Consider the following 13,779-nt stretch of genomic DNA (forward strand, 5'->3'; position numbering starts at 1 on the left):
TATTAGTCATGACTTTTATAAAAGTAAGAGTAGTTATTCATATTTATTTTTAAATAACTATTATTCTTATTAGTAATACTACTTTTAAAAGTTTCATGGATGTGCTTCCTTCCTGAGAATTGCTTATATCTAACACAGTGTCTGGGACAAATACAAATGCTAAAAATATTTGTTAATGTGTTAACTATAATTATTTCCCTCTTAAGATACATAGTTACTGAAATAAACAGTTTATGCTAGCAAATGCCTGGTCTCAACTTTTTTGCACTTATGAATCTTTAAAATCCTCTTTCATTTTGACAGGGTGTAATGGACACTTCTTTCTCAGAGTCTATTTTATACCATAAATATATTAGGAAATTAATTTTAGAAAAGAGTGAAAATGATTAAGCACTAATAAATGTCCAGTACACCTGGGAAAATGTGAATTATTGAAAATGAAGCCTGCATTGAATCTTGAAAACCTGGAACAAACTGCTTGTTACTGTGGTTTGTTTTATTTAATTGCTATGATTAAAAGGAAAGTGGCTTAATGTGAAGTCTTTTCCATTAAGAAAAATATGCACATCCTCATACACACACACATGAAGCCTGCCTGAAGTGTATAATTTATCACTTGGATTTGCTGTGTTGGAACGGTGGTGTGATGCCAAAAATAAGACTGAAAAGTAAACTGTGGGTATTCTAGTCAGTGCAACGTAGCCTTGCATTGAATTGCGATCCTTATAGCACAAGTGATAGGTCATGCTAAATGTGCTTGTTGTTTATCCAAATGAAAAATTAAAAATAGATAAATACATAAATGGGGTCATGGAGACATTTGGAACAACATTGAAAATACCATGTAAAAATTAAGAAAAAAGGATAAAAATATATAATATGCAGTGCTCATAAAGCTTATGTGTGTCCTGCTCTTCTCAAAAATGCTTTGAATGCTTAGGGGTAGAGAACCCCTGGATTGTACCATCTTTTGAAGAACCTTCAGCCGGTCCTGATTCCTCACCCCCCACCCCCACCCCGTACCTCGGCCACCCCATCTTCCTAAGCGTTCCCTTACACATGCTGGCAATGGGCTCCCTACTTCCTGGAAACATTCTCACAGGATTACTCCAATTTTGCACACATGCACATACCAAACATGGCTAGAGAAAAAAGGACAACTATGCTGAAAAACATCTCCTTCATTTCACATTGCATGTTTCACCTGGGCCCTGAGTACTCACCTCTGATCTTATATTTACCCAAGACTTGTTCTCCTTAAGTTAGTAACTTCCAGATGCTGTCCTTCCTTTCTACACCCTCTGTTAATGACCATGGTTTATTTGCACTTACATACTGTTTTGTAACTAAGTAACTAAGAATAAGACATTTACCATCAAATTTATGAATGCTGCTTCTTAATTCATATAAACCAACATAGAAAGAGGCTGGCTTATCTCCCACCTTAGACAAAAGAAAACAAATAAATAAGAGCAAAATAAACTTTTTCATTTTGACTGCTACTGCCATGCTCCGCTCTCCTTTGCAATAAAACTTAAAAGAATCCTCCTCTGTATGGCTCCCCTTCCTTAATCTATTTTCTCTCAAACCCTCTCACGGCAGGTGCTTGTAGCCATCACTCCAAGGAAATCATTTTTGTTAAGCTGGGCAATGAACTCCAGGTTGCTCTATCCAAGGTCAGCTCTTAGTGCTCACTTTCCGAGGCCCTCAGCATCATTGCACAGAGTTGGTGAAACCCTTCTTGAAATAAACTCTCTTCACTTTATTTTCTGAGTGTTACAATATCTATTATCCCTCAGACATTGCTGACGCCTTCTCAGACTCCTTTGAAGGCTTCTTCTTGTCTTCCTAACTTCTGAATATCAGTGTGGCTCAATGCCCAAGTGTCCCCTCTCTCTGCTCTCGCACCCAAAGCAGTCTCGTCCCTTCTCCTGGCTTTACTGTTACCCAAAGAGAGATGACTCCCACGACAATATCTTTATCCCCACTCTGTCCCATGAGTTTTAGATTCCTATAGCTAAATGTATACACAGCTGTATATGGGTGTTTAATAAATATCCTTTATAAAAAAATATAAAATCTGTTTATTTTAGCAGCTCTATTGAAAAATTGTTTACATACAGTAAATTGTGCAAACTTAAAGTATACCCTGTGATAAACCTGTGAAGCCATCCCTACAATCAGTATACTAAACATAGCCATCACCCCAAAAGTTTCATCATGCCTTTTATGATTCCTTTCCTCTGGACCCTCCCTGCTTGCTACCCTCCCCATCCCCAACCCTTCATCCACTGGCAAAAACTAATCTGCTTTGGGTTATTAGAGATTAGATTTTCTTTTCTAGAATTTTATATAAATGAAATTGCATATTAGGTATTTGTGGTTTGGTTTCTTTTATTCAGCACAATTTTACAATTAATCCATCCTTTAATGTGTATCAGTAGTTCATTTCATTGCTGAATTGCGTTCACTTGTATGGAAATATCACAATTTATCCATTCATTCTTTGAGTTATTTCCAGTTTGGGCCTATTATAAAAAAGGCTACTATAACTGTTCATGTAAAAGTCTTTGCATGGGTGAATTCTTTCATTTATCTAGGGTTCATATCTAGCAGTGGAATAGCTGAACCATAAGATAGGAGCATTTTTAACTGTTTAGGTAATTTCCAAACAGTTTTGACAGTCCTTCAAGGAAGACTAGAGAATCTTTATATATAAATATATATCTCATCTTGGTGACCTGTCTCTGCAATTTGCCTTTTTTTCTGTTTTTTGCTTAAGTAAATTGATTTTTTGGGATAAATTGTAGATTCATGTGCTGTTATAACATTTTGCAAAACTAGTACTATATCAAAACCAAGAAATTTTAAAAACCCATTGATCTCATTAAGATTTTTCCAGTTTTACTTGTACTCATGTGTTTCTTTGTATATGTGTGTGTAGGTATGTGTATATAGTTAGAATCAAGACATGTTCATTTTTAGTAGATTGCTCTTTCCTTACTATAGAGCTTTGAGTGATCTTCATATATTCTAGATCCAATTATTTTATCAGATATATGCTTTGCAAATATTTTCCCCCATTTCTAGACAGAGACTTTAGAAGAGGAGACATTTTTAGTATCCCTTAGGTCCAACTCATCAATTTACTCCTTCATGGAAACTGATTTGGATGAAATATCTAAAGATCTTGCTAACTTCATCTTGGAAATATTGTATGCATTTCCCAGAGCCTATTCTAAAGGCATTCTCAATTTACTTTCCTCTATGTCTTACAAAACCTTAAGCTGTTTGAGGGCAAGTACCATTATATCTTATTCAATTCTGCAACCCTAGTGTCACGAGCAATGATTGAAATACAGTACCCATTCAAAAAATATGAGGAAATAAAGATGAAGGGATAAATAAGAGAGAAGGAAAGGAAGAGAGAGAGAGGAAGAGAAAGAGAAAGAGATCAAGATTTGGAATTCTAAGATGGCATTGTCATTTACTAAGTGCTCACACTTAAAAAAGCATTTTACATGCTTGATGTCAATTAACTACTGTCCTCTGCAATAGGCTCTGGTATCCTTAGAACACATGTGTGAAACTTTGACAAAAAGAAAATAAGAGCTTGCCTTAAGAGTCAGAATAGAGAGTCAAACCCAGGTTGCCTGATTAGTCATTGTACCTTGCTGCACTGATGGTCCAATTAGGCATGTTTCATTATAAAATAGTTTTAATTTTTAAAGTTCCACTTTGAACTATTGCATCAGTTCAATATCACTTTGGACTATCACTTCAAACTATAGAATCAGAGGGTGAAAATAAGTTACACAGCATTCTCATCCATCCAGTATGTAAAACACGTCTCCTGACACATGATGTGATCTTCCACCCACCATTTAAATCCTCTGGAAGGTCATTTTTCCACCCTTCTGTTTCTGGAAAATAGGGTTTCCTTAGACTCACCGAAAATCTGCCTTGTGTCACTTTAAGCCTTATATGTTGGCTAAATCATCACTCTTTTACATGGAACCCTTAGAGGCTACAAAGCTAAGTTACAGAATGCATTTGGTAGGTTTACTGAATAAGCACTGTTTCGCCTAGGGGTCCTTTGCTCCCACAGTATCGCTGTTTTCCTTTAGGCAAGCTCTCCTTCTCCATGGAGACATGCCCTCTGGGAAGGGGCAGGCCTTCCTTCCATGGTAGCAAAGTTCCTGACCTGGCAAAGGGCTAAGGAAGTGTTAATCCAGAGTTAATTTGCTGTGTGTCTGAGTCGAGATTCTGCTCTGCCTAACTGGATTACCATGGTCATCTTTGGATCACAGTCTAAATGCAGATCAGTTAACTGGAAATAATTACAGATATTCCTGCACATGTTTATTTTAGAATAAAATATGAAATCTTGTAAGTGCTTAGCATAGTGCTTGACATATAACAAGTACTCAGTAAATTGTAGCCATTGTTATTGTTATGATGGGGTGATTTCTGATCAAAATGGCCCAACAGAGTAAAGAGTAAAACTCTTACTTTTCATGCTGTTAAAAAGACATGCTAGAGGATAAGGGGGCAAGGTGGAGTCTCTTTTGCAGAAAGCAACTGAGTGGGGGCAAAATCCTGCCTGAGTGAGCTGTTTTGGAACCCACAAAGCAGGAGGCTCCAGGGCTTCTATCTGGAGAAAGAGTCACAAAAAGATTGATTGCTCAAGGTAAATCTGTGAGTTTCTGGGGCTTGAGGCTGGAGCTGTGGAAATGCTGAGAGCCCCACGCTCAGGGCAGGAAGCTGTGGTGATCCCGGACTCTTGCTGGTTGCCCAGCTGGTTGCCTGAGAGAGGAAGGGTTCTGGTGAAGCGGGGAGAGGGTCTCCCGTGTGTGGGTTCAATTTTCTGGACCATCTTTTTTTGAGCTTTGAGGAGCATAGCAGCTGACTCGAGGAGAAAGCGGGAGGAGAGGACAGGCAAATCTGCTGAGGTAGCCTGATTTACCTAACCTTTCTGGGTAGGGAAAATTGGCCTGGGAGAAGATGGAGTCAGACAATTAATCCTGTGCAACTCCCCTAAGGTAAGGGGAGAGTAGGAAGTGCTTAATAAGCTTCCAAGAGCATATTTAGGGTTTCCTGCAAGGAATGAGTATTCTTGTAGTGACAGAGAACCTTTTATTTTTCTGCAGTGAGTTAAGTCACCAGGATCCCATTTGAATTTCAAAAGGGAACTTTCACACAGGCTATTGACAATCCTGCTGCCCTGGGAAAGAAAGCACTTAGAAGAAAAAGTGGGAAGGACAGATTCCTAAACAGCAGTTTATCCAACTGCAAAGAGTCAATACTGCCTGAGGAAAAGGGACTCAGATAGCTTTCTGAAGAGCTCATCAACCCAACAAGAAAGTTTAGCTCAGTGAGGGGTTTTTGCCTTGAATATACAAGGTCTCTAGCATTTCTGAGCTCATATTAGAATAACTACCTACCAGAATATTAAACTTCTAGCTGATACTTTAGGACAGGGAAAACATAGACATTATTCTTGTATTAGCTTCCCTTGGGCCTCTTATTTTTCCTAAAAAAACAAGCAAACAAACAAAAACAAACAGATGACTTTTGTTTTATAATTTAACTTAGTTTACTTGCTAAAACCCACTGCAAAATCTGCCGTGAGAAAGCTGCAGGGCAATTGATAAACACCAGCATCCTGAGAATCTTCACAGGGGCTTAAGAGGGAAAGCTGTTTTTCCTTAATGTTTGGTTGACTCCTTACTTGATGGTTTGTCTGTATTTTTGTTTTGTTTTCTTGTCTTTCTTTCCTCTTTATCCACCCTCCCTTTTATCATTATTTTTTATAATTAGGCACTGCCAACTTGTTTCTTCTTTGCTGTATTCCCTCTTCCTCGATTTCCTCTTTTCTGTGTGTACCAATTTTGGCTACCAATGCTATCTCTTTTTCCTTCCTACATCTTTCTAGCTTCTGTTATCCGTTGTTGCTCTTACATTCCACCTCTTGTTGTTTAACCCCCAATTTTTCTGGCTTTTTATTTTCTAACTCTTCTGTTTTCTCTCTTTTATTAATTCTTTCTCTTTTTGTCCTTTCTTTTCTCTTTCACTCTGTCCTCATCACACTGGCCTTTTAATTTATACCATATATTTCTCCATAGTTGGTTTCCTATTTCATTGTATGTACTTCACATTTTTATTCTTATAACTCTACACTGCTTACATGAGTTAAATATTCATTTTCCTAGAACTTACACAGTTCTTCTGCTAACTTTTATTATCAATATTACTATTATCCTTTTTCTTTTCTACTTCTTTTGCTTTCCCTGACTCTAATCTTTTTCCTTCAAGGGAATAAGACAATAACAAGGAAATAGATTTAAAAGAACAAAGTATCAAAGAGAAAACTTAACACACGCACAAAAACGGCAATTAAAGAAATCCCTAGACTAGAGGGGGAAGCTAACCAACTGAACAAACCCATCAAGATAAAAAGATGGCCAGACAGCAACAAACCATACTAAGAAACAGGAACACATGGCCCAGTCCAATGAACAAACTGAAAACCAGGAAGAGAGGTAGAACATCAAACAACTAATCAAAGCTGTCCAAACAAATATCATGGACTAACTTAATGAGGTGAAGGAAGAGATTAAGGATATTAATAAAACACTAGGAGGGCATACTGAAGAAATCATAAACATACATAAAAAGATAATGGATATGATGGTGATGAATGACACAATACAAGAAATCAAAAACACTCAGATTTTTACAGGCAGAGGAAAGAATTGGCCATTTGGAAGACTGTACGTCTGAAATCAAACAGATGGTAGAACTCATAGATAAAAGATAGAAAAAATCCAACAGGGACTTAGGGATTTGAATGACAACAATAAATATATAAACATATGCATTATAGGCATCCCAGAAGGAGAAGTGAAGGGAAAGGGGACAGGAGGAGTATTGGAGGAAATAATGGTGGAAAACATCTCAACCCTATTGAGGGAGAGGGATGTACATATCCAGGAAGCACAGCCTGCGGCGGCTTGCTCGGTCGGTAGAGGTGGGGTCTGGCTGCGGACGAGGGGTCGGTCCAGTTCTGGACGAACTGCGGCGGCTTGCTCAGTCGGTAGAGGTGGGGTCTGGCTGCGGACGAGGGGTCGGTCCAGCTCTGGACGAGGGGTCGGTCCCGCTTGGGACGAGGGGTCGGTCCCACTTGGGATGAGGGGTCGGTCCGGCAGCAGACGAGGGATCGGTCTCACAAGGGGTTGCGCGGTTCGGCTGACGGGGTAGCCCGGCGAAGCCGGCGACGAAGGGGTCGCCCGGAGAAGCCGGCGATGAAGGGGTCGCCCGGAGAAGCAGGCGACGAAGGGGTCGCCCGGAGAAGCAGGCGACGGACTGGGGACAAGGGAGGCCAGGCCCTTGTCGGGGGGCTCTCAGGACTGGAGGGCGCACGGCAGAAGAACTACCGCGGAGACAAGGTAAACACGCAAGTCCACTTTACTGAGGGAGAGGCAACAGTTTTATAGGGGCTGGGGAAGGCTGATTGGTCGAGGCCACGCCCTGTTCTGATTGGTTCCCGGCAAAAGGTCAGTGGGCGGTACTGGACGGGGGAGGGCTGGTGGTTAGGGATTGGCTGTTGCTGTTGCTTGGGAAAGGGGCAGGGTTTAGGGATTGGTGGCTGCTGTTGCTGGGGTGGAGGGCAGACTTGAGTTTCCCGCCCACGCCTGGCTGTTGCTGCTGTTGGGGGAAGGGAAAAGGGCGGGCTGGATTTTTCCGCCCACACCTGGCTGTTGCTGCTGTCGGGGGAGGGGAAAAGGGCGGGCTGGATTTCTCCGCCCACGCCTGGCTGTTGCTGCTGTCGGGGGAGGGGAAAAGGGCAGACTGGAATTTTCTGCCCTAGGGAGAAGGAAGAAGAAGGGTGCCGCCCCACAAGGCATCGGGTGGTGCCATCTGGGAGGAGGGGCGGCCGCGGAAGCATGGCTGCCGAGAAGGGGAGACCCGAGGGCACTCTGCGCCCATGCCGAGCTTCCTTCAGGGGTGGCGGTGAGTCCGACCAGCCACCCTATTATGGGGGCAGCGGAATTAGGCCTACCGCGGCCGCTCCCCTGCCAGGCCAGCAAACCACACTTCAGCCCGAGGGGTGACCGCACAGCCCACCCCAAACAGTATAAATCCCAACAGGCCTACTCTAAGACATATACTTGTCAAATTATCCAATGCTCAAGACAAAGAGAAAGTACTGAAGGCAGCAAGTGAAAAGAGAACCATCACATAAAATGGAAATTCAATAAGATTAGGTGCTGATTTCTCATCAGAAACCATGGAGGCAAGAAGGGAATGGTATGACATAGTTCAAAGTACTAAAAGAAAATGATTTCCAGCCAGCAATTCTCTGTCCAGCTAAGTTGGCATTCGAAAATGATGGAGAGTTAAAAATATTCACAGTTAAGCAGAAAGTAAGAGAGTATATCAATAAGAAATGTGTCCTTCAAATACTAAAGGGAGTTCTGCAGGTTGAAAGGAAAAAAACAGGAGAAAGAGAGTTGGAGGAGAGTGTAAGAACAACTAAAAAAACAAAAATAAAAATAAAAACAACATATAGCATATATAAACCCAAAGAAAATATGGCTAATGTAAATAATTTCTTGAGAGCAATAAAACTGAATGTGAATAGATTAAACTCACCAGTCAAGAGACACAGATTGGCAGAATGGATGAAGAAATATGGTCCATCTACATGCTGTCTACAAGAAACCCAACTTAGACCCAGGGATTCAAGGAAGTTGAAAGTGCATGGCTAGAAAACAATCTTAGAAGCAAACAATAACCAAAAAAGAGCAGGACTAACTATACTAATAGTGGACAAAATAGACTTTAAATGCAAAACTATTGTAAGAGACAAAGATGGAGACTATCTAATAGTAAAAGGGGTAATCTTTCAAGAAGAAAGAACAATCATAAACATTTATGCACCTAACTAGGTTGCCTCAAAATACATGAAGCAAACACTAGGGAAATTAAGTGGGGAAATAGAAGCCTCTACAATTACAGTGGGGGACTTTAATATGCCATTATCACCATTAGACAGAACATCATGACAGAGAATCAATAAAGAAACAAACTCTTTGAATAATATATTAGAGAACCTTGGCCTAATAGACATATACAGAACACTACACCCAAATACAGCAGGATATACATTCTTTTCAAGCACACATGGACCATTGTCCAAAATAGGCCACAGAGAAAGTCTCAATGAATTCAGAAAGATTGAAATCATAAATGTATTTGCTCTGAACTCAATGGAATGAAACTGGAAATCTGTAAGGGCCAGAGAACCAGATTAGGCACAAAGATATGAAAGTTAAGCAACACATACTTAGACAAAGTGTGGATCAAGAAGGAAATCTCTAAAGAAGACAGTAATTACCTTGAAACTAATGAAAATGACAACACAACATATCAAAACTAATGGAATGCAGCAAAAGCAGTACTGAGAGGGAAATTCATAGTCATAAATTCATATATCAAAAAAGAAGAAAGAGTCAAAATCGAAACCCCAACCACACACTTGGAGGAATTAGTTAAAAAAAACAACAAACTAACTCCAAAGGAAGTAGAAAGAAAAGAATAACAAAGATCAGAGCAGAACTAAATGAATTAGAAAATAAGAAAGCACTAGGAAAAACAAACAAAACAGAGTTGGTTCTTTGAGAAGATCAATGAAATTGACAAATCTTTAGTTAGACTTAGAAAAAGAAAAAGAGGAGATGAAAATACACAAAATAAGAAATGAGGAAAGGGATATCACCATTGACCCAGCAGAAATAAAGAGTATAAGAGGATACTTTGAAAAACTATATGCCAATAAGAAGGACAATTTAGAGGGAATGGACAAATTCTTAGAAACACATAAGCAGCCTACACTGATGAAAGAAGAAATTGACCTCAACAAAAAATAAAGAGTTGGAATTAATCATTAAAAACCTCCCAACTAAGAAGAGCCCAGGGCCAGACGGCTTCCTGTTGAATTCAACCAAACATTCTGAAAAGATCTAAAACCAATCTTACTTAAATTCTTCCAAAAAATTTAAGTAGAAGGTTACATTACCTAACTCATTCCATAATTTCAACATTACCCTAATACCAAAGCCAAAGAAAGATGCCACAAGAAAGGAAAATTACAGACCAATCTCTCTAACGAATCTAGATATTAAAATCCTCAGCAAAATACTTGCTAATCATATTCAACAACCATCAAATGAATTATACACCATGACTAAGTGGGACTCATTCCAGATATGCAAGGAAGTTTCAACATAAGGGAATCAATCAATGTAATACACCACATAAACAGATCTAAAGAAGAAATTCACATGATCATATCTATAGATGCAGAAAAAGCATTAGACAAAATACAACATGCTTTCCTGATAAAAATACTCTAAAAATCAGAGCAGAAGGAAACTTTCAAACATGATAAAAGGTATATATGAAAAACCCAAAGCTAACATCATGTACAATGGTGAAATTCTAAAATCTTTTTCTTCTAAGATTGGGAACAAGACAAATATGCCCACTATCACCCCTCCTGTTTAACATAGTGTTAGAAGTACTTGCTCAAGCACTGAGGCAAGACAAAGATATAAAAGGCATCCAAATTAGAAAGGAAGAAGTCAGAATTTCACTATTTGCAGATGACATGATCCTATACATAGAAAGCCCAAGAAATCTACAATAAAGCTTCTAGAATTTATAAATGAGTTCAGTAAAGTTGCAGGAAATATGATCAATGTGCAAAAATCAGTAGCATTTCTGTACACCAACAATGAGCAACATGAAGAGGAAATCAAGAGAAAAATACCATTTACAATAGTAAATTAAAAAAATCAAATACCTAGGAATAAATTTAAAGATGTAAATGACATATGCACAGTAAACTACACAACACTGTTAACAGAAATCAAAGAAGACTTAAATAAATGGGAGAATATTCCCGTTCATCGATAGGAAGACTAAATATCATTAAGATGTCTATCCTACCCAAATTAACTGATGGATTTAATACAATCCCAATATAAATCAACACAGCATTTTTTACTGCACTGGAAAAACTAACTATGAAGTTTATTTGGAAGGGAAAGAGGCCCCAAATAGCCAAAGACATATTGAAAAAGAAAAATCAAATTGGAGGAATCACACCACCTGACTTTTAAACATACTACAAAGCTATAGTGGTCAAAACTGCATGGCATTGGTACAAAGATAGACAAACTGACCAATGGAACTGAATTGAGAGTTCTGATATAGATCTTCACATATATATTCAACAAGGCCACCAAGCCCACTTAACTGGGAGAGAATGGCCTCTTCAACAAATGGTGCTTGGAGAACTAGATATCCATATCCAAAAGAACGAGAGAGGAACACCATCTCACACCTTCACAAAAATCAATTTAAGATGGATCAAAGATCTAAACATAAAAGCCAAGACCATAAAGAGCTTGGAAGATAATGCAAGGAAGCATCTACAGGACCTTGTAATAGGAAATGGCTTCATGAATTTCACACCCAAAGCATGAGCAGCAAAACAAAAAATAGATATTGGAACCTCTTCAAAATTAAAACTTTTTGCAACTCAAAGGAGTTTGTCAAGAAAGTGAAAAGACAGCCTACCCAGTGGGAGAAAATATTTGGTAACCACACATATGATAGGAGCCAATATCCAGCATATATAAAGAAATCCTATATCTTGAAAATAAAGTGACAAACAACCCATTTAATAAATGGGCAAGAGATCTGAATAGACACTTCTCCAAAGAAGAAATATAAATGCCTAAAAAGCACATGAAAAGATGCTCAACCTCACTAGCTGTTAGGGAAATGCAAATAAAAACTACAAAGAGATACCATCGTGTACCCATTAGACTGGTGGTTATTGATAAAACAGAGGCCTACAAATGTTGGAAAGAATGTGGAGGAATGGGAACACTCATCCACTACTGGTGGGAATGTAGAAGGATCCAGCCATTGTGGAGGATGATCTGGTGGTTCCTCAAAAAACTAGCTATAGATTTGCCATATGACCCAACAACTCCACTGCTAGGTATATACCCAGAAGAACTGAAAACAAGGGCACGAACCAATGTATGCACATTGATGTTCATGGTGGCATTATTCACCATTGCCAAAAGTTGGAATCAATCCAAATACCCATCAACAGATGAATAGATAAACAAAATGTGGTATATACATAAAATGGAATACTACTCAACTGTAAGAAGGAATACAGTACTAACACATGGGATAATATGGATGAATCTTGAGGACCTTATATTGAGGAAAACAAGCCAGGCACTGAAGGATAAATACCACACAACCTCTCTGATATGAATTAAGCTAATCAAACCATCTCAGAGAGCAAGAGTCTGGAAGATAGGCTCACAGGAAATATAGGGAGAAAGGAAGGTTTTGAGCCAATGCTCATGTGGGTAAATTTTATAATAAAGGGGAGGTAAGGCATTGTGCAGTGAAGGGATGTAATGGGGGTATAAGAATACTATTGGGTTGGGCTGTGCAGGCTTGACAGAGCTAGTGCTGGGAGGAGTTCAGTGCCTTGCCAGTGGACCCTACTTTGGAATTTGAGCTCCTGAGTGTGAAGGAGATGGGCTCAGATGTGACTTCTCTACACGTGCCTCTTCTGTCCCTTTTATTGAACCTGTGGTTGGTGCTGGGTTGGTGAAGGCCCAGGAGACCTGAATCTCTGAGTTGTCTATGTGCCAGCTGGGCCCTGATCCTCAGCAGAGTTGTAACACCTACTCTCCAGTTTGTTGGACTTACCAAGGTCAGCTGACAGGGAGGTGAGGTTGGACAACCACAATATCAGGGAACCAAGAGTGTCTACAACTGTGGGCACAAGAGTCCCATCCACCATCCATGTGGGGTTGAAGCCCCCTCTCAATTGAGAGGTAGAGTGGGCATCACCATCCCAGGGCCCTCTAGATGAAGGAATAAAATATGGATTAGAGCAGACTTACTGAAATTCTATCATAGATTTATGGTGACTCTAGTAATGGAAGAAATTATATCATTGATGTGGAGACAGTGGCAACACGAGCTGCTGAATGCAGGGAGAGGGAAATGGAAGTGTGATATGGGCACATTTTTGAGACCTGGAATTGTCCTAAATGATATTGTAGAAACAGATGCAGGACATTATATATCCTGTCATAACCCACTGAATGGACTGAGGGAGAGTGTAAAATACAATGTAAACGATAATCCATGTGTAGCAGTGCCCCAAAATGTATTCATCAAATGAAATGAATGTACCACACTAATGAAAGAAGTTGTTGATGTGGGAGGAGTGGGGGATGTGGGGAGTGGGGTATATGGGAACCTTCTATATTTTTAATGCAACATTTTATGTTATCTATGGGTAATTTTAAAATAAATTAAAAATATATTACTATAAAAAAGGTACACTTTTATTTTGTTTTCTCTAAACAGAGCTTCATTTGCTGCTGGCAACCCATTGCTAGGAGGAGAAGCAGCCTGGGGAGTGGGGCATATGGGAATCTCCTATATATATATATATTTTTTTTACACTTTTTTTACTAAAGTTAATAGATCACAAAGAATGTTACTTAAAAAAACATTAAAAAACATAAGAGGTTCCCATATACCCTGCTCCCCACCTCCCCACCCCATCATTCTTGCAAATTGTATTTTTTTGAAGATAAATACATCACACACAAAAAAGTTACATTAAAAAATATAAGAGGTTCCTGTATACCTCCCACCCCCCAC

Source organism: Dasypus novemcinctus, chromosome 14 (genome assembly GCF_030445035.2).
Source record: "Dasypus novemcinctus isolate mDasNov1 chromosome 14, mDasNov1.1.hap2, whole genome shotgun sequence".
Taxonomy (NCBI): Eukaryota; Metazoa; Chordata; class Mammalia; order Cingulata; family Dasypodidae; genus Dasypus; species Dasypus novemcinctus.